Raw genomic sequence first — 22,529 nt, 5'->3', positions numbered from 1 at the left:
CTAAATCTAGGATCCAGTCCTGGAATAACAAAAGTAATCTAAAAAGTAATCTGTTGCAAATAACTTGAATTTATCATTGAGCTCAATGTATTGTTGTGTTTAGAAATAGAGTTGCCTACTGCAACTACTTGTAACTGTTTACTAAAGTCTATTGCATATACAAAAGTATTTATATGAAACATCTTCTGTCGAGAAAGTATATTTTAAATCCAAGTGTTGGTTCTAAAATAAAACAAGCATATATTTTTTATATATAAACCATTGGCCTAGAGTTCAGTTATTGAGTGTGTGGAACCATTTGCTGACTGAGTGTGTACACCAAATGCTTTACACTGTCCTCTGATACTGCCTTACTGCTCGACCAAGCTACCACTTTAGAGAGTAAGGTTATATCTAACTTTAACCTCTGTTAAACCCTTGGGGTCTGTGGACTCTGTACACCCTGTACCTATTAAGGAACAGTATATACAGAGCCACTTTCTCACACTTGCTCACTTTGCCACTGGATTCAAGCAAGCCTGGCTGAAGCCGGCTGCAATGCCAGAAACCGGTCCTAGGAAGCTTGTTTCCGGAACAGGGAAGGCTTGGCTTGGCAGTTCGGCCTGGACTGTTCCCATGAGGCACAGGGTCAGACTGATTTGCATATGGCCATGTCCTAACTGGGGTGCCAGAGTGGGCTAAAGAACGGTGATGGATCAAACCCAGATCTGTTGACTGGGTGTGAGTGTTTGATTGGTTCTGATGTTCTGTCCATCATCACCCCCTTTTGTACCGTTTTGTTCGCCATAAGATGGCAGGGTATGCTCAGACGTTGAGTCCCTTGCTCACTTTGCCACTGGATTCAAGCAAGCCTGGCTGAAGGCGGCTGAAATGCCAGAAACTGGTCCTAAGAAGCTTGTTTCCGGTCCAGGGAAGGCATGGCTTGGCAGTTTGGGCTGGACTGTTCCCATGAGGCACAGGGGCAGACTGATTTGCATATGGCTATGTCTGAACTGGGGTGGCAGAGTGGGCTAAAGAACAGTGATGGATCAAACCTAGATCTGTTGACTGGGTGTGAGTGTTTGATTGGTTCTGGTGCTCCGTCCATCACCACCCCCTTTTGTACCGCTTTGTTCGCCATAAGTTGGCAGGGTATGCTCAGACGTTGAGTCCCTTGCTGTGAAAAAGTGCCATTTTTCTTGCCTGGTATGCCCCCACTTATTGCTGAATGCACTTTGACTGAGTGTGCCCTGGACTCCTGCCAATCTGGTGCCCAGGGCCTATGTTCCTTCCCTAAAACAAAACAAACCCAAATTGGCAAACCCTGGCCACATGTCAGCCCCTAGTAAATGGTACCCTAAGTACCCAGGGCTTTGTGACCAAGGAAGGCCTCTAAGAGCTGCAGCACACCTTGTGCCATCTGTACCCTTACACACACACACTGCCTTTGCAGGCTGAGTGTTTGGGTGCAAGACCAAAACAAAGTCGACATGGCACACATCCCTGTGTGCCATGCCCATCACCTACACTGCCATGGCATACATCAGTCACCCCTCTAGCTGGGTTCCTTATGCCAATGGTGTGGGAACAGGAGCAGGAGCCCTGTACCCCTACAGTGCCCAGGTCAATTCCTGAGCCCTGTAAGTGCAGTGCTGCCATTTAAGAGTACATGGTGCTGAGAGCTCGTCAAACACGAGCTCCACAGCACCATAATGGCAACACTACAGACTGGGAAGTTTGGAATCAAACTTCTCAGCACATTAAACCCACACTGATGCCAGTGTGGGATTTAATGTAACCAGCACCCCAGAGGGCATCTTAGAGGTGCCCCCTGAAACCTAACCTACGAATCCACGTCTGCTCTGAGGCTGCCTAGGCTGCCACCCAGCAGACATGTTGCTGGACCCCTGGGTGGGAGAGCCCCTGCTCTCCTGGTCCTGCAACAATGCACATCCTGGGCGAGGTGCAAAATCTTCTCCCCCAGGATGGGCAGGGGGAAGCTTCAAAGGCATGCCGCCTCTGTGAGCTTCTCCAGGCCCCAGCAACCCCCCACTCTGGCGGGAAGCTTTGGCCGGAAACCCCAAATAAGGACAGGGGATGTGCCAGCCTGCCAACCCCACCCCTCAGGTGGGGGAGGCGAGGTGAAGCACATCACCGGGCTCTCGCCATCTTGAAGATGGGGAGCCCTACCCTATCAGGACTAGGCTACTGCCCCCCTCCCACAGGAGAGAGGCAGGATAGGGGGTGTACCCACCCCAGGACGGGGACCCATTGGTCCCTGCCCTTCACCTACCTGTAACGCCCCTAAATCTAGTATTTAGGGGCACCCTGAACCTTCCTTCCCCAGATTCCAGATTCCAAAATTACAAGAAGAGCAAGAAGAAAAGAAGACCTGCCCTGCAGCTGCTAAGGAGAGGGAGACACCAACTGCTTTGGCCCCAGCCCAACCGGCCTGTCGACCTCGAACCTGCTCCTGCTCCAAACCCGGCATCTCTTGTGGCCAGCAACCTCAGAAACCCCGGAGGACCTGGCTACCTTTGAACTCTAATCCCCTGGGACTCCCATGAGTAGAGGCTCTACTCAAAACCTACCTTTCACCCCTGGCAGCAGCCCGGAACCGCGATCCCAGCCCACTCTGCACCAGCCAAGCCTGGCCGGTGCCGGAGTGAACTAAACCCACGAGGACGACCCCACGGCGACTGTGACCCCGAGTCCGGCACCCAAGGACCCCCCTCGACACTACTGAAGAAGCCTGCAGCCTCAGAACAGTGTGCCACCCCAACCGCGATCAACAGAGGGTAAGATTTTCCGACACCAAAAGGCACCCCTGCACCCGGCGCCCCACGGCCCTCTGTGTCCAATCCCGGGGTACCTACCTATCCTGCAACTACCCAACTTACCTCTCGAAGTGGTGGTGGCACCTGAAGAGTCCTCGTCCCCGAGCTTGCAGTCTTTTTCCAAACCAGAGATTTCCCATTGAAATCCATTGAGCGCCCGAAGGCTCAAAAGCCCTCTGCACCCAGCCGCCCGAGTGGCCCTGGCAGTGAAAACTCTACACCTACCTACTTCCCCACTTGCCCTGAGTAAGTGACCAGGAGCCCAGCTCTCACAGCCGCGTGGCTTGCCAGACAGCAGCCACCAAACAAGGCCCCCCTATCCCTGATAGGATAACATTGGGCCTAACTCTCTCTGCACCCGGCCGCCCTAGAGCCGCTGAGGGTGAACCAACTGTACCTACCTCACCCTGGGAGACCCCTGAGTCTGTGCCCAGAACCTCAACTCTGCCAGTCGAGTACTTACCCTTAAACCGCAAACTCTATTTTCCTCATAGGGTAACATTGACTGGCTTTTTCCTGAAATTTCTTCAAAGTGTGGACTTTTCAAATCTTCCAATATTCACCAAAAATCAGCCGAGTGACAAAAACGAATTTACTCACCTGCTCTTAGGTGAGCTCCCAGTGCTGGATCTTGGTGCCCAGCACTGACTCTGAAAAATACCCACAACTGTACTTACCCTTAACTCAATTTTCTTCCATAGGAAACCATTGACTGTTTTTCTGTGAAATTTCTTCTGTGTTGATTTCTGCAATCTTTAAATATACTTCAAAAATAGTATAATATCTGAAAACGTAATTACTTACCTGTTTTGGATAAAGGTCCCAGTACTGAGTCTAGGCACCCAGTACTGGATTACAAAATTAACAAGAACATACTGTACCCATAACCTGAATTTTCTTCCATAGGGAATCATTGACTGTTTTCTCTGAAATATTTTCGAAGTGTCAACTTTTAAAATAGCTAAATATTAGTTACAAATCATTACAGTACTTAAGTCGACTTTCATCACTTGATTCTGAGAACTGACCCAGGACTGAATCTAGGATCCAGTCCTGGAATAACAAAAGTAATCTAAAAAGTAATCTGTTGCAAATAACTTGAATTTATCCTTGAGCTCAATGTATTGTTGTGTTTAGAAATAGAGTTGCCTACTGCAACTACTTGTAACTGTTTACTAAAGTCTATTGCATATACAAAAGTATTTATATGAAACATCTTCTGTCGAGAAAGTATATTTTAAATCCAAGTGTTGGTTCTAAAATAAAACAAGCATATATTTTTTATATATAAACCATTGGCCTAGAGTTCAGTTATTGAGTGTGTGGAACCATTTGCTGACTGAGTGTGTACAACAAATGCTTTACACTGTCCTCTGATACTGCCTTACTGCTCGACCAAGCTACCACTTTAGAGAGTAAGGTTATATCTAACTTTAACCTCTGTTAAACCCTTGGGGTCTGTGGACTCTGTACACCCTGTACCTATTAAGGAACAGTATATACAGAGCCACTTTCTCACACTTGCTCACTTTGCCACTGGATTCAAGCAAGCCTGGCTGAAGCCGGCTGAAATGCCAGAAACCGGTCCTAGGAAGCTTGTTTCCGGAACAGGGAAGGCTTGGCTTGGCAGTTCGGCCTGGACTGTTCCCATGAGGCACAGGGTCAGACTGATTTGCATATGGCCATGTCCTAACTGGGGTGCCAGAGTGGGCTAAAGAACGGTGATGGATCAAACCCAGATCTGTTGACTGGGTGTGAGTGTTTGATTGGTTCTGATGTTCTGTCCATCATCACCCCCTTTTGTACCGTTTTGTTCGCCATAAGATGGCAGGGTATGCTCAGACGTTGAGTCCCTTGCTCACTTTGCCACTGGATTCAAGCAAGCCTGGCTGAAGGCGGCTGAAATGCCGGAAACTGGTCCTAAGAAGCTTGTTTCCGGTCCAGGGAAGGCATGGCTTGGCAGTTTGGGCTGGACTGTTCCCATGAGGCACAGGGGCAGACTGATTTGCATATGGCTATGTCTGAACTGGGGTGGCAGAGTGGGCTAAAGAACAGTGATGGATCAAACCTAGATCTGTTGACTGGGTGTGAGTGTTTGATTGGTTCTGGTGCTCCGTCCATCACCACCCCCTTTTGTACCGCTTTGTTCGCCATAAGTTGGCAGGGTATGCTCAGACGTTGAGTCCCTTGCTGTGAAAAAGTGCCATTTTTCTTGCCTGGTATGCCCCCACTTTTTGCTGAATTGCTGAATGCACTTTGACTGAGTGTGCCCTGGACTCCTGCCAATCTGGTGCCCAGGGCCTATGTTCCTTCCCTAAAACAAAACAAACCCAAATTGGCAAACCCTGGCCACATGTCAGCCCCTAGTAAATGGTACCCTAAGTACCCAGGGCTTTGTGACCAAGGAAGGCCTCTAAGAGCTGCAGCACACCTTGTGCCATCTGTACCCTTACACACACACACTGCCTTTGCAGGCTGAGTGTTTGGGTGCAAGACCAAAACAAAGTCGACATGGCACACATCCCTGTGTGCCATGCCCATCACCTACACTGCCATGGCATACATCAGTCACCCCTCTAGGTGGGTGCCTTATGCCAATGGTGTGGGAACAGGAGCAGGAGCCCTGTACCCCTACAGTGCCCAGGTCAATTCCTGAGCCCTGTAAGTGCAGTGCTGCCATTTAAGAGTACATGGTGCTGAGAGCTCGTCAAACACGAGCTCCACAGCACCATAATGGCAACACTACAGACTGGGTAGTTTGGAATCAAACTTCTCAGCACATTAAACCCACACTGATGCCAGTGTGGGATTTAATGTAACCAGCACCCCAGAGGGCATCTTAGAGGTGCCCCCTGAAACCTAACCTACGAATCCACGTCTGCTCTGAGGCTGCCTAGGCTGCCACCCAGCAGACATGTTGCTGGACCCCTGGGTGGGAGAGCCCCTGCTCTCCTGGTTCTGCAACAATGCACATCCTGGGCGAGGTGCAAAATCTTCTCCCGCAGGATGGGCAGGGGGAAGCTTCAAAGGCATGCCGCCTCTGTGAGCTTCTCCAGGCCCCAGCAACCCCCCACTCTGGCGGGAAGCTTTGGCCGGAAACCCCAAATAAGGACAGGGGATGTGCCAGCCTGCCAACCCCACCCCTCAGGTGGGGGAGGCGAGGTGAAGCACATCACCGGGCTCTCGCCATCTTGAAGATGGGGAGCCCTACCCTATCAGGACTAGGCTACTGCCCCCCTCCCACAGGAGAGAGGCAGGATAGGGGGTGTACCCACCCCAGGACGGGGACCCATTGGTCCCTGCCCTTCACCTACCTGTAACGCCCCTAAATCTAGTATTTAGGGGCACCCTGAACCTTCCTTCCCCAGATTCCAGATTCCAAAATTACAAGAAGAGCAAGAAGAAAAGAAGACCTGCCCTGCAGCTGCTAAGGAGAGGGAGACACCAACTGCTTTGGCCCCAGCCCAACCGGCCTGTCGACCTCGAACCTGCTCCTGCTCCAAACCCGGCATCTCTTGTGGCCAGCAACCTCAGAAACCCCGGAGGACCTGGCTACCTTTGAACTCTAATCCCCTGGGACTCCCATGAGTAGAGGCTCTACTCAAAACCTACCTTTCACCCCTGGCAGCAGCCCGGAACCGCGATCCCAGCCCACTCTGCACCAGCCAAGCCTGGCCGGTGCCGGAGTGAACTAAACCCACGAGGACGACCCCACGGCGACTGTGACCCCGAGTCCGGCACCCAAGGACCCCCCTCGACACTACTGAAGAAGCCTGCAGCCTCAGAACAGTGTGCCACCCCAACCGCGATCAACAGAGGGTAAGATTTTCCGACACCAAAAGGCACCCCTGCACCCGGCGCCCCACGGCCCTCTGTGTCCAATCCCGGGGTACCTACCTATCCTGCAACTACCCAACTTACCTCTCGAAGTGGTGGTGGCACCTGAAGAGTCCTCGTCCCCGAGCTTGCAGTCTTTTTCCAAACCAGAGATTTCCCATTGAAATCCATTGAGCGCCCGAAGGCTCAAAAGCCCTCTGCACCCAGCCGCCCGAGTGGCCCTGGCAGTGAAAACTCTACACCTACCTACTTCCCCACTTACCCTGAGTAAGTGACCAGGAGCCCAGCTCTCACAGCCGCGTGGCTTGCCAGACAGCAGCCACCAAACAAGGCCCCCCTATCCCTGATAGGATAACATTGGGCCTAACTCTCTCTGCACCCGGCCGCCCTAGAGCCGCTGAGGGTGAACCAACTGTACCTACCTGACCCTGGGAGACCCCTGAGTCTGTGCCCAGAACCTCAACTCTGCCAGTCGAGTACTTACCCTTAAACCGCAAACTCTATTTTCCTCATAGGGTAACATTGACTGGCTTTTTCCTGAAATTTCTTCAAAGTGTGGACTTTTCAAATCTTCCAATATTCACCAAAAATCAGCCGAGTGACAAAAACGAATTTACTCACCTGCTCTTAGGTGAGCTCCCAGTGCTGGATCTTGGTGCCCAGCACTGACTCTGAAAAATACCCACAACTGTACTTACCCTTAACTCAATTTTCTTCCATAGGAAACCATTGACTGTTTTTCTGTGAAATTTCTTCTGTGTTGATTTCTGCAATCTTTAAATATTCTTCAAAAATAGTATAATATCTGAAAACGTAATTACTTACCTGTTTTGGATAAAGGTCCCAGTACTGAGTCTAGGCACCCAGTACTGGATTACAAAATTAACAAGAACATACTGTACCCATAACCTGAATTTTCTTCCATAGGGAATCATTGACTGTTTTCTCTGAAATATTTTCGAAGTGTCAACTTTTAAAATAGCTAAATATTAGTTACAAATCATTACAGTACTTAAGTCGACTTTCATCACTTGATTCTGAGAACTGACCCAGGACTGAATCTAGGATCCAGTCCTGGAATAACAAAAGTAATCTAAAAAGTAATCTGTTGCAAATAACTTGAATTTATCATTGAGCTCAATGTATTGTTGTGTTTAGAAATAGAGTTGCCTACTGCAACTACTTGTAACTGTTTACTAAAGTCTATTGCATATACAAAAGTATTTATATGAAACATCTTCTGTCGAGAAAGTATATTTTAAATCCAAGTGTTGTTTCTAAAATAAAACAAGCATATATTTTTTATATATAAACCATTGGCCTAGAGTTCAGTTATTGAGTGTGTGGAACCATTTGCTGACTGAGTGTGTACAACAAATGCTTTACACTGTCCTCTGATACTGCCTTACTGCTCGACCAAGCTACCACTTTAGAGAGTAAGGTTATATCTAACTTTAACCTCTGTTAAACCCTTGGGGTCTGTGGACTCTGTACACCCTGTACCTATTAAGGAACAGTATATACAGAGCCACTTTCTCACACTTGCTCACTTTGCCACTGGATTCAAGCAAGCCTGGCTGAAGCCGGCTGAAATGCCAGAAACCGGTCCTAGGAAGCTTGTTTCCGGAACAGGGAAGGCTTGGCTTGGCAGTTCGGCCTGGACTGTTCCCATGAGGCACAGGGTCAGACTGATTTGCATATGGCCATGTCCTAACTGGGGTGCCAGAGTGGGCTAAAGAACGGTGATGGATCAAACCCAGATCTGTTGACTGGGTGTGAGTGTTTGATTGGTTCTGATGTTCTGTCCATCATCACCCCCTTTTGTACCGTTTTGTTCGCCATAAGATGGCAGGGTATGCTCAGACGTTGAGTCCCTTGCTCACTTTGCCACTGGATTCAAGCAAGCCTGGCTGAAGGCGGTTGAAATGCCGGAAACTGGTCCTAAGAAGCTTGTTTCCGGTCCAGGGAAGGCATGGCTTGGCAGTTTGGGCTGGACTGTTCCCATGAGGCACAGGGGCAGACTGATTTGCATATGGCTATGTCTGAACTGGGGTGGCAGAGTGGGCTAAAGAACAGTGATGGATCAAACCTAGATCTGTTGACTGGGTGTGAGTGTTTGATTGGTTCTGGTGCTCCGTCCATCACCACCCCCTTTTGTACCGCTTTGTTCGCCATAAGTTGGCAGGGTATGCTCAGACGTTGAGTCCCTTGCTGTGAAAAAGTGCCATTTTTCTTGCCTGGTATGCCCCCACTTTTTGCTGAATTGCTGAATGCACTTTGACTGAGTGTGCCCTGGACTCCTGCCAATCTGGTGCCCAGGGCCTATGTTCCTTCCCTAAAACAAAACAAACCCAAATTGGCAAACCCTGGCCACATGTCAGCCCCTAGTAAATGGTACCCTAAGTACCCAGGGCTTTGTGACCAAGGAAGGCCTCTAAGAGCTGCAGCACACCTTGTGCCATCTGTACCCTTACACACACACACTGCCTTTGCAGGCTGAGTGTTTGGGTGCAAGACCAAAACAAAGTCGACATGGCACACATCCCTGTGTGCCATGCCCATCACCTACACTGCCATGGCATACATCAGTCACCCCTCTAGCTGGGTGCCTTATGCCAATGGTGTGGGAACAGGAGCAGGAGCCCTGTACCCCTACAGTGCCCAGGTCAATTCCTGAGCCCTGTAAGTGCAGTGCTGCCATTTAAGAGTACATGGTGCTGAGAGCTCGTCAAACACGAGCTCCACAGCACCATAATGGCAACACTACAGACTGGGTAGTTTGGAATCAAACTTCTCAGCACATTAAACCCACACTGATGCCAGTGTGGGATTTAATGTAACCAGCACCCCAGAGGGCATCTTAGAGGTGCCCCCTGAAACCTAACCTACGAATCCACGTCTGCTCTGAGGCTGCCTAGGCTGCCACCGAGCAGACATGTTGCTGGACCCCTGGGTGGGAGAGCCCCTGCTCTCCTGGTTCTGCAACAATGCACATCCTGGGCGAGGTGCAAAATCTTCTCCCGCAGGATGGGCAGGGGGAAGCTTCAAAGGCATGCCGCCTCTGTGAGCTTCTCCAGGCCCCAGCAACCCCCCACTCTGGCGGGAAGCTTTGGCCGGAAACCCCAAATAAGGACAGGGGATGTGCCAGCCTGCCAACCCCACCCCTCAGGTGGGGGAGGCGAGGTGAAGCACATCACCGGGCTCTCGCCATCTTGAAGATGGGGAGCCCTACCCTATCAGGACTAGGCTACTGCCCCCCTCCCACAGGAGAGAGGCAGGAAAGGGGGTGTACCCACCCCAGGACGGGGACCCATTGGTCCCTGCCCTTCACCTACCTGTAACGCCCCTAAATCTAGTATTTAGGGGCACCCTGAACCTTCCTTCCCCAGATTCCAGATTCCAAAATTACAAGAAGAGCAAGAAGAAAAGAAGACCTGCCCTGCAGCTGCTAAGGAGAGGGAGACACCAACTGCTTTGGCCCCAGCCCAACCGGCCTGTCGACCTCGAACCTGCTCCTGCTCCAAACCCGGCATCTCTTGTGGCCAGCAACCTCAGAAACCCCGGAGGACCTGGCTACCTTTGAACTCTAATCCCCTGGGACTCCCATGAGTAGAGGCTCTACTCAAAACCTACCTTTCACCCCTGGCAGCAGCCCGGAACCGCGATCCCAGCCCACTCTGCACCAGCCAAGCCTGGCCGGTGCCGGAGTGAACTAAACCCACGAGGACGACCCCACGGCGACTGTGACCCCGAGTCCGGCACCCAAGGACCCCCCTCGACACTACTGAAGAAGCCTGCAGCCTCAGAACAGTGTGCCACCCCAACCGCGATCAACAGAGGGTAAGATTTTCCGACACCAAAAGGCACCCCTGCACCCGGCGCCCCACGGCCCTCTGTGTCCAATCCCGGGGTACCTACCTATCCTGCAACTACCCAACTTACCTCTCGAAGTGGTGGTGGCACCTGAAGAGTCCTCGTCCCCGAGCTTGCAGTCTTTTTCCAAACCAGAGATTTCCCATTGAAATCCATTGAGCGCCCGAAGGCTCAAAAGCCCTCTGCACCCAGCCGCCCGAGTGGCCCTGGCAGTGAAAACTCTACACCTACCTACTTCCCCACTTACCCTGAGTAAGTGACCAGGAGCCCAGCTCTCACAGCCGCGTGGCTTGCCAGACAGCAGCCACCAAACAAGGCCCCCCTATCCCTGATAGGATAACATTGGGCCTAACTCTCTCTGCACCCGGCCGCCCTAGAGCCGCTGAGGGTGAACCAACTGTACCTACCTGACCCTGGGAGACCCCTGAGTCTGTGCCCAGAACCTCAACTCTGCCAGTCGAGTACTTACCCTTAAACCGCAAACTCTATTTTCCTCATAGGGTAACATTGACTGGCTTTTTCCTGAAATTTCTTCAAAGTGTGGACTTTTCAAATCTTCCAATATTCACCAAAAATCAGCCGAGTGACAAAAACGAATTTACTCACTTGCTCTTAGGTGAGCTCCCAGTGCTGGATCTTGGTGCCCAGCACTGACTCTGAAAAATACCCACAACTGTACTTACCCTTAACTCAATTTTCTTCCATAGGAAACCATTGACTGTTTTTCTGTGAAATTTCTTCTGTGTTGATTTCTGCAATCTTTAAATATTCTTCAAAAATAGTATAATATCTGAAAACGTAATTACTTACCTGTTTTGGATAAAGGTCCCAGTACTGAGTCTAGGCACCCAGTACTGGATTACAAAATTAACAAGAACATACTGTACCCATAACCTGAATTTTCTTCCATAGGGAATCATTGACTGTTTTCTCTGAAATATTTTCGAAGTGTCAACTTTTAAAATAGCTAAATATTAGTTACAAATCATTACAGTACTTAAGTCGACTTTCATCACTTGATTCTGAGAACTGACCCAGGACTAAATCTAGGATCCAGTCCTGGAATAACAAAAGTAATCTAAAAAGTAATCTGTTGCAAATAACTTGAATTTATCATTGAGCTCAATGTATTGTTGTGTTTAGAAATAGAGTTGCCTACTGCAACTACTTGTAACTGTTTACTAAAGTCTATTGCATATACAAAAGTATTTATATGAAACATCTTCTGTCGAGAAAGTATATTTTAAATCCAAGTGTTGGTTCTAAAATAAAACAAGCATATATTTTTTATATATAAACCATTGGCCTAGAGTTCAGTTATTGAGTGTGTGGAACCATTTGCTGACTGAGTGTGTACACCAAATGCTTTACACTGTCCTCTGATACTGCCTTACTGCTCGACCAAGCTACCACTTTAGAGAGTAAGGTTATATCTAACTTTAACCTCTGTTAAACCCTTGGGGTCTGTGGACTCTGTACACCCTGTACCTATTAAGGAACAGTATATACAGAGCCACTTTCTCACACTTGCTCACTTTGCCACTGGATTCAAGCAAGCCTGGCTGAAGCCGGCTGAAATGCCAGAAACCGGTCCTAGGAAGCTTGTTTCCGGAACAGGGAAGGCTTGGCTTGGCAGTTCGGCCTGGACTGTTCCCATGAGGCACAGGGTCAGACTGATTTGCATATGGCCATGTCCTAACTGGGGTGCCAGAGTGGGCTAAAGAACGGTGATGGATCAAACCCAGATCTGTTGACTGGGTGTGAGTGTTTGATTGGTTCTGATGTTCTGTCCATCATCACCCCCTTTTGTACCGTTTTGTTCGCCATAAGATGGCAGGGTATGCTCAGACGTTGAGTCCCTTGCTCACTTTGCCACTGGATTCAAGCAAGCCTGGCTGAAGGCGGCTGAAATGCCAGAAACTGGTCCTAAGAAGCTTGTTTCCGGTCCAGGGAAGGCATGGCTTGGCAGTTTGGGCTGGACTGTTCCCATGAGGCACAGGGGCAGACTGATTTGCATATGGCTATGTCTGAACTGGGGTGGCAGAGTGGGCTAAAGAACAGTGATGGATCAAACCTAGATCTGTTGACTGGGTGTGAGTGTTTGATTGGTTCTGGTGCTCCGTCCATCACCACCCCCTTTTGTACCGCTTTGTTCGCCATAAGTTGGCAGGGTATGCTCAGACGTTGAGTCCCTTGCTGTGAAAAAGTGCCATTTTTCTTGCCTGGTATGCCCCCACTTATTGCTGAATGCACTTTGACTGAGTGTGCCCTGGACTCCTGCCAATCTGGTGCCCAGGGCCTATGTTCCTTCCCTAAAACAAAACAAACCCAAATTGGCAAACCCTGGCCACATGTCAGCCCCTAGTAAATGGTACCCTAAGTACCCAGGGCTTTGTGACCAAGGAAGGCCTCTAAGAGCTGCAGCACACCTTGTGCCATCTGTACCCTTACACACACACACTGCCTTTGCAGGCTGAGTGTTTGGGTGCAAGACCAAAACAAAGTCGACATGGCACACATCCCTGTGTGCCATGCCCATCACCTACACTGCCATGGCATACATCAGTCACCCCTCTAGCTGGGTGCCTTATGCCAATGGTGTGGGAACAGGAGCAGGAGCCCTGTACCCCTACAGTGCCCAGGTCAATTCCTGAGCCCTGTAAGTGCAGTGCTGCCATTTAAGAGTACATGGTGCTGAGAGCTCGTCAAACACGAGCTCCACAGCACCATAATGGCAACACTACAGACTGGGAAGTTTGGAATCAAACTTCTCAGCACATTAAACCCACACTGATGCCAGTGTGGGATTTAATGTAACCAGCACCCCAGAGGGCATCTTAGAGGTGCCCCCTGAAACCTAACCTACGAATCCACGTCTGCTCTGAGGCTGCCTAGGCTGCCACCCAGCAGACATGTTGCTGGACCCCTGGGTGGGAGAGCCCCTGCTCTCCTGGTCCTGCAACAATGCACATCCTGGGCGAGGTGCAAAATCTTCTCCCCCAGGATGGGCAGGGGGAAGCTTCAAAGGCATGCCGCCTCTGTGAGCTTCTCCAGGCCCCAGCAACCCCCCACTCTGGCGGGAAGCTTTGGCCGGAAACCCCAAATAAGGACAGGGGATGTGCCAGCCTGCCAACCCCACCCCTCAGGTGGGGGAGGCGAGGTGAAGCACATCACCGGGCTCTCGCCATCTTGAAGATGGGGAGCCCTACCCTATCAGGACTAGGCTACTGCCCCCCTCCCACAGGAGAGAGGCAGGATAGGGGGTGTACCCACCCCAGGACGGGGACCCATTGGTCCCTGCCCTTCACCTACCTGTAACGCCCCTAAATCTAGTATTTAGGGGCACCCTGAACCTTCCTTCCCCAGATTCCAGATTCCAAAATTACAAGAAGAGCAAGAAGAAAAGAAGACCTGCCCTGCAGCTGCTAAGGAGAGGGAGACACCAACTGCTTTGGCCCCAGCCCTACCGGCCTGTCGACCTCGAACCTGCTCCTGCTCCAAACCCGGCATCTCTTGTGGCCAGCAACCTCAGAAACCCCGGAGGACCTGGCTACCTTTGAACTCTAATCCCCTGGGACTCCCATGAGTAGAGGCTCTACTCAAAACCTACCTTTCACCCCTGGCAGCAGCCCAGAACCGCGATCCCAGCCCACTCTGCACCAGCCAAGCCTGGCCGGTGCCGGAGTGAACTAAACCCACGAGGACGACCCCACGGCGACTGTGACCCCGAGTCCGGCACCCAAGGACCCCCCTCCACACTCCTGAAGAAGCCTGCAGCCTCAGAACAGTGTGCCACCCCAACCGCGATCAACAGAGGGTAAGATTTTCCGACACCAAAAGGCACCCCTGCACCCGGCGCCCCCCCACGGCCCTCTGTGTCCAATCCCGGGGTACCTACCTATCCTGCAACTACCCAACTTACCTCTCGAAGTGGTGGTGGCACCTGAAGAGTCCTCGTCCCCGAGCTTGCAGTCTTTTTCCAAACCAGAGATTTCCCATTGAAATCCATTGAGCGCCCGAAGGCTCAAAAGCCCTCTGCACCCAGCCGCCCGAGTGGCCCTGGCAGTGAAAACTCTACACCTACCTACTTCCCCACTTACCCTGAGTAAGTGACCAGGAGCCCAGCTCTCACAGCCGCGTGGCTTGCCAGACAGCAGCCACCAAACAAGGCCCCCCTATCCCTGATAGGATAACATTGGGCCTAACTCTCTCTGCACCCGGCCGCCCTAGAGCCGCTGAGGGTGAACCAACTGTACCTACCTCACCCTGGGAGACCCCTGAGTCTGTGCCCAGAACCTCAACTCTGCCAGTCGAGTACTTACCCTTAAACTGCAAACTCTATTTTCCTCTTAGGGTAACATTGACTGGCTTTTTCCTGAAATTTCTTCAAAGTGTGGACTTTTCAAATCTTCCAATATTCACCAAAAATCAGCCGAGTGACAAAAACGAATTTACTCACCTGCTCTTAGGTGAGCTCCCAGTGCTGGATCTTGGTGCCCAGCACTGACTCTGAAAAATACCCACAACTGTACTTACCCTTAACTCAATTTTCTTCCATAGGAAACCATTGACTGTTTTTCTGTGAAATTTCTTCTGTGTTGATTTCTGCAATCTTTAAATATTCTTCAAAAATAGTATAATATCTGAAAACGTAATTACTTACCTGTTTTGGATAAAGGTCCCAGTACTGAGTCTAGGCACCCAGGACTGGATTACAAAATTAACAAGAACATACTGTACCCATAACCTGAATTTTCTTCCATAGGGAATCATTGACTGTTTTCTCTGAAATATTTTCGAAGTGTCAACTTTTAAAATAGCTAAATATTAGTTAAAAATCATTACAGTACTTAAGTCGACTTTCATCACTTGATTCTGAGAACTGACCCAGGACTGAATCTAGGATCCAGTCCTGGAATAACAAAAGTAATCTAAAAAGTAATCTGTTGCAAATAACTTGAATTTATCATTGAGCTCAATGTATTGTTGTGTTTAGAAATAGAGTTGCCTACTGCAACTACTTGTAACTGTTTACTAAAGTCTATTGCATATACAAAAGTATTTATATGAAACATCTTCTGTCGAGAAAGTATATTTTAAATCCAAGTGTTGTTTCTAAAATAAAACAAGCATATATTTTTTATATATAAACCATTGGCCTAGAGTTCAGTTATTGAGTGTGTGGAACCATTTGCTGACTGAGTGTGTACAACAAATGCTTTACACTGTCCTCTGATACTGCCTTACTGCTCGACCAAGCTACCACTTTAGAGAGTAAGGTTATATCTCACTTTAACCTCTGTTAAACCCTTGGGGTCTGTGGACTCTGTACACCCTGTACCTATTAAGGAACAGTATATACAGAGCCACTTTCTCACACTTGCTCACTTTGCCACTGGATTCAAGCAAGCCTGGCTGAAGCCGGCTGAAATGCCAGAAACCGGTCCTAGGAAGCTTGTTTCCGGAACAGGGAAGGCTTGGCTTGGCAGTTCGGCCTGGACTGTTCCCATGAGGCACAGGGTCAGACTGATTTGCATATGGCCATGTCCTAACTGGGGTGCCAGAGTGGGCTAAAGAACGGTGATGGATCAAACCCAGATCTGTTGACTGGGTGTGAGTGTTTGATTGGTTCTGATGTTCTGTCCATCATCACCCCCTTTTGTACCGTTTTGTTCGCCATAAGATGGCAGGGTATGCTCAGACGTTGAGTCCCTTGCTCACTTTGCCACTGGATTCAAGCAAGCCTGGCTGAAGGCGGCTGAAATGCCAGAAACTGGTCCTAAGAAGCTTGTTTCCGGTCCAGGGAAGGCATGGCTTGGCAGTTTGGGCTGGACTGTTCCCATGAGGCACAGGGGCAGACTGATTTGCATATGGCTATGTCTGAATTGGGGTGACAGAGTGGGCTAAAGAACAGTGATGGATCAAACCTAGATCTGTTGACTGGGTGTGAGTGTTTGATTGGTTCTGGTGCTCCGTCCATCACCACCCCCTTTTGTACCGCTTTGTTCGCCATAAGTTGGCAGGGTATGCTCAGACGTTGAGTCCCTTGCTGTGAAAAAGTGCCATTTTTCTTGCCTGGTATGCCCCCACTTTTTGCTGAATTGCTGAATGCACTTTGACTGAGTGTGCCCTGGACTCCTGCCAATCTGGTGCCCAGGGCCTATGTTCCTTCCCTAAAACAAAACAAACCAAACCCAAATTGGCAAACCCTGGCCACATGTCAGCCCCTAGTAAATGGTACCCTAAGTACCCAGGGCTTTGTGACCAAGGAAGGCCTCTAAGAGCTGCAGCACACCTTGTGCCATCTGTACCCTTACACACACACACTGCCTTTGCAGGCTGAGTGTTTGGGTGCAAGACCAAAACAAAGTCGACATGGCACACATCCCTGTGTGCCATGCCCATCACCTACACTGCCATGGCATACATCAGTCACCCCTCTAGCTGGGTGCCTTATGCCAATGGTGTGGGAACAGGAGCAGGAGCCCTGTACCCCTACAGTGCCCAGGTCAATTCCTGAGCCCTGTAAGTGCAGTGCTGCCATTTAAGAGTACATGGTGCTGAGAGCTCGTCAAACACGAGCTCCACAGCACCATAATGGCAACACTACAGACTGGGAAGTTTGGAATCAAACTTCTCAGCACATTAAACCCACACTGATGCCAGTGTCGGATTTAATGTAACCAGCACCCCAGAGGGCATCTTAGAGGTGCCCCCTGAAACCTAACCTACGAATCCACGTCTGCTCTGAGGCTGCCTAGGCTGCCACCCAGCAGACATGTTGCTGGACCCCTGGGTGGGAGAGCCCCTGCTCTCCTGGTTCTGCAACAATGCACATCCTGGGCGAGGTGCAAAATCTTCTCCCGCAGGATGGGCAGGGGGAAGCTTCAAAGGCATGCCGCCTCTGTGAGCTTCTCCAGGCCCCAGCAACCCCCCACTCTGGCGGGAAGCTTTGGCCGGAAACCCCAAATAAGGACAGGGGATGTGCCAGCCTGCCAACCCCACCCCTCAGGTGGGGGAGGCGAGGTGAAGCACATCACCGGGCTCTCGCCATCTTGAAGATGGGGAGCCCTACCCTATCAGGACTAGGCTACTGCCCCCCTCCCACAGGAGAGAGGCAGGATAGGGGGTGTACCCACCCCAGGACGGGGACCCATTGGTCCCTGCCCTTCACCTACCTCTAACGCCCCTAAATCTAGTATTTAGGGGCACCCTGAACCTTCCTTCCCCAGATTCCAGATTCCAAAATTACAAGAAGAGCAAGAAGAAAAGAAGACCTGCCCTGCAGCTGCTAAGGAGAGGGAGACACCAACTGCTTTGGCCCCAGCCCTACCGGCCTGTCGACCTCGAACCTGCTCCTGCTCCAAACCCGGCATCTCTTGTGGCCAGCAACCTCAGAAACCCCGGAGGACCTGGCTACCTTTGAACTCTAATCCCCTGGGACTCCCATGAGTAGAGGCTCTACTCAAAACCTACCTTTCACCCCTGGCAGCAGCCCGGAACCGCGATCCCAGCCCACTCTGCACCAGCCAAGCCTGGCCGGTGCCGGAGTGAACTAAACCCACGAGGACGACCCCACGGCGACTGTGACCCCGAGTCCGGCACCCAAGGACCCCCCTCGACACTACTGAAGAAGCCTGCAGCCTCAGAACAGTGTGCCACCCCAACCGCGATCAACAGAGGGTAAGATTTTCCGACACCAAAAGGCACCCCTGCACCCGGCGCCCCACGGCCCTCTGTGTCCAATCCCGGGGTACCTACCTATCCTGCAACTACCCAACTTACCTCTCGAAGTGGTGGTGGCACCTGAAGAGTCCTCGTCCCCGAGCTTGCAGTCTTTTTCCAAACCAGAGATTTCCCATTGAAATCCATTGAGCGCCCGAAGGCTCAAAAGCCCTCTGCACCCAGCCGCCCGAGTGGCCCTGGCAGTGAAAACTCTACACCTACCTACTTCCCCACTTGCCCTGAGTAAGTGACCAGGAGCCCAGCTCTCACAGCCGCGTGGCTTGCCAGACAGCAGCCACCAAACAAGGCCCCCCTATCCCTGATAGGATAACATTGGGCCTAACTCTCTCTGCACCCGGCCGCCCTAGAGCCGCTGAGGGTGAACCAACTGTACCTACCTCACCCTGGGAGACCCCTGAGTCTGTGCCCAGAACCTCAACTCTGCCAGTCGAGTACTTACCCTTAAACCGCAAACTCTATTTTCCTCATAGGGTAACATTGACTGTCTTTTTCCTGAAATTTCTTCAAAGTGTGGACTTTTCAAATCTTCCAATATTCACCAAAAATCAGCCGAGTGACAAAAACGAATTTACTCACCTGCTCTTAGGTGAGCTCCCAGTGCTGGATCTTGGTGCCCAGCACTGACTCTGAAAAATACCCACAACTGTACTTACCCTTAACTCAATTTTCTTCCATAGGAAACCATTGACTGTTTTTCTGTGAAATTTCTTCTGTGTTGATTTCTGCAATCTTTAAATATTCTTCAAAAATAGTATAATATCTGAAAACGTAATTACTTACCTGTTTTGGATAAAGGTCCCAGTACTGAGTCTAGGCACCCAGTACTGGATTACAAAATTAACAAGAACATACTGTACCCATAACCTGAATTTTCTTCCATAGGGAATCATTGACTGTTTTCTCTGAAATATTTTCGAAGTGTCAACTTTTAAAATAGCTAAATATTAGTTAAAAATCATTACAGTACTTAAGTCGACTTTCATCACTTGATTCTGAGAACTGACCCAGGACTGAATCTAGGATCCAGTCCTGGAATAACAAAAGTAATCTAAAAAGTAATCTGTTGCAAATAACTTGAATTTATCATTGAGCTCAATGTATTGTTGTGTTTAGAAATAGAGTTGCCTACTGCAACTACTTGTAACTGTTTACTAAAGTCTATTGCATATACAAAAGTATTTATATGAAACATCTTCTGTCGAGAAAGTATATTTTAAATCCAAGTGTTGTTTCTAAAATAAAACAAGCATATATTTTTTATATATAAACCATTGGCCTAGAGTTCAGTTATTGAGTGTGTGGAACCATTTGCTGACTGAGTGTGTACAACAAATGCTTTACACTGTCCTCTGATACTGCCTTACTGCTCGACCAAGCTACCACTTTAGAGAGTAAGGTTATATCTCACTTTAACCTCTGTTAAACCCTTGGGGTCTGTGGACTCTGTACACCCTGTACCTATTAAGGAACAGTATATACAGAGCCACTTTCTCACACTTGCTCACTTTGCCACTGGATTCAAGCAAGCCTGGCTGAAGCCGGCTGAAATGCCAGAAACCGGTCCTAGGAAGCTTGTTTCCGGAACAGGGAAGGCTTGGCTTGGCAGTTCGGCCTGGACTGTTCCCATGAGGCACAGGGTCAGACTGATTTGCATATGGCCATGTCCTAACTGGGGTGCCAGAGTGGGCTAAAGAACGGTGATGGATCAAACCCAAATCTGTTGACTGGGTGTGAGTGTTTGATTGGTTCTGATGTTCTGTCCATCATCACCCCCTTTTGTACCGTTTTGTTCGCCATAAGATGGCAGGGTATGCTCAGACGTTGAGTCCCTTGCTCACTTTGCCACTGGATTCAAGCAAGCCTGGCTGAAGGCGGCTGAAATGCCAGAAACTGGTCCTAAGAAGCTTGTTTCCGGTCCAGGGAAGGCATGGCTTGGCAGTTTGGGCTGGACTGTTCCCATGAGGCACAGGGGCAGACTGATTTGCATATGGCTATGTCTGAATTGGGGTGACAGAGTGGGCTAAAGAACAGTGATGGATCAAACCTAGATCTGTTGACTGGGTGTGAGTGTTTGATTGGTTCTGGTGCTCCGTCCATCACCACCCCCTTTTGTACCGCTTTGTTCGCCATAAGTTGGCAGGGTATGCTCAGACGTTGAGTCCCTTGCTGTGAAAAAGTGCCATTTTTCTTGCCTGGTATGCCCCCACTTTTTGCTGAATTGCTGAATGCACTTTGACTGAGTGTGCCCTGGACTCCTGCCAATCTGGTGCCCAGGGCCTATGTTCCTTCCCCAAAACAAACCCAAATTGGCAAACCCTGGCCACATGTCAGCCCCTAGTAAATGGTACCCTAAGTACCCAGGGCTTTGTGACCAAGGAAGGCCTCTAAGAGCTGCAGCACACCTTGTGCCATCTGTACCCTTACACACACACACTGCCTTTGCAGGCTGAGTGTTTGGGTGCAAGACCAAAACAAAGTCGACATGGCACACATCCCTGTGTGCCATGCCCATCACCTACACTGCCATGGCATACATCAGTCACCCCTCTAGCTGGGTGCCTTATGCCAATGGTGTGGGAACAGGAGCAGGAGCCCTGTACCCCTACAGTGCCCAGGTCAATTCCTGAGCCCTGTAAGTGCAGTGCTGCCATTTAAGAGTACATGGTGCTGAGAGCTCGTCAAACACGAGCTCCACAGCACCATAATGGCAACACTACAGACTGGGAAGTTTGGAATCAAACTTCTCAGCACATTAAACCCACACTGATGCCAGTGTGGGATTTAATGTAACCAGCACCCCAGAGGGCATCTTAGAGGTGCCCCCTGAAACCTAACCTACGAATCCACGTCTGCTCTGAGGCTGCCTAGGCTGCCACCCAGCAGACATGTTGCTGGACCCCTGGGTGGGAGAGCCCCTGCTCTCCTGGTCCTGCAACAATGCACATCCTGGGCGAGGTGCAAAATCTTCTCCCCCAGGATGGGCAGGGGGAAGCTTCAAAGGCATGCCGCCTCTGTGAGCTTCTCCAGGCCCCAGCAACCCCCCACTCTGGCGGGAAGCTTTGGCCGGAAACCCCAAATAAGGACAGGGGATGTGCCAGCCTGCCAACCCCACCCCTCAGGTGGGGGAGGCGAGGTGAAGCACATCACCGGGCTCTCGCCATCTTGAAGATGGTGAGCCCTACCCTATCAGGACTAGGCTACTGCCCCCCTCCCACAGGAGAGAGGCAGGATAGGGGGTGTACCCACCCCAGGACGGGGACCCATTGGTCCCTGCCCTTCACCTACCTGTAACGCCCCTAAATCTAGTATTTAGGGGCACCCTGAACCTTCCTTCCCCAGATTCCAGATTCCAAAATTACAAGAAGAGCAAGAAGAAAAGAAGACCTGCCCTGCAGCTGCTAAGGAGAGGGAGACACCAACTGCTTTGGCCCCAGCCCTACCGGCCTGTCGACCTCGAACCTGCTCCTGCTCCAAACCCGGCATCTCTTGTGGCCAGCAACCTCAGAAACCCCGGAGGACCTGGCTACCTTTGAACTCTAATCCCCTGGGACTCCCATGAGTAGAGGCTCTACTCAAAACCTACCTTTCACCCCTGGCAGCAGCCCAGAACCGCGATCCCAGCCCACTCTGCACCAGCCAAGCCTGGCCGGTGCCGGAGTGAACTAAACCCACGAGGACGACCCCACGGCGACTGTGACCCCGAGTCCGGCACCCAAGGACCCCCCTCCACACTCCTGAAGAAGCCTGCAGCCTCAGAACAGTGTGCCACCCCAACCGCGATCAACAGAGGGTAAGATTTTCCGACACCAAAAGGCACCCCTGCACCCGGCGCCCCCCCACGGCCCTCTGTGTCCAATCCCGGGGTACCTACCTATCCTGCAACTACCCAACTTACCTCTCGAAGTGGTGGTGGCACCTGAAGAGTCCTCGTCCCCGAGCTTGCAGTCTTTTTCCAAACCAGAGATTTCCCATTGAAATCCATTGAGCGCCCGAAGGCTCAAAAGCCCTCTGCACCCAGCCGCCCGAGTGGCCCTGGCAGTGAAAACTCTACACCTACCTACTTCCCCACTTACCCTGAGTAAGTGACCAGGAGCCCAGCTCTCACAGCCGCGTGGCTTGCCAGACAGCAGCCACCAAACAAGGCCCCCCTATCCCTGATAGGATAACATTGGGCCTAACTCTCTCTGCACCCGGCCGCCCTAGAGCCGCTGAGGGTGAACCAACTGTACCTACCTCACCCTGGGAGACCCCTGAGTC

Source organism: Triturus cristatus, chromosome 4_1 (genome assembly GCF_964204655.1).
Source record: "Triturus cristatus chromosome 4_1, aTriCri1.1, whole genome shotgun sequence".
In the NCBI taxonomy this organism is placed as follows: domain Eukaryota; kingdom Metazoa; phylum Chordata; class Amphibia; order Caudata; family Salamandridae; genus Triturus; species Triturus cristatus.
The sequence above is the reverse complement of the archived record's forward strand: the minus strand, read 5'-3'. Positions refer to the sequence as shown.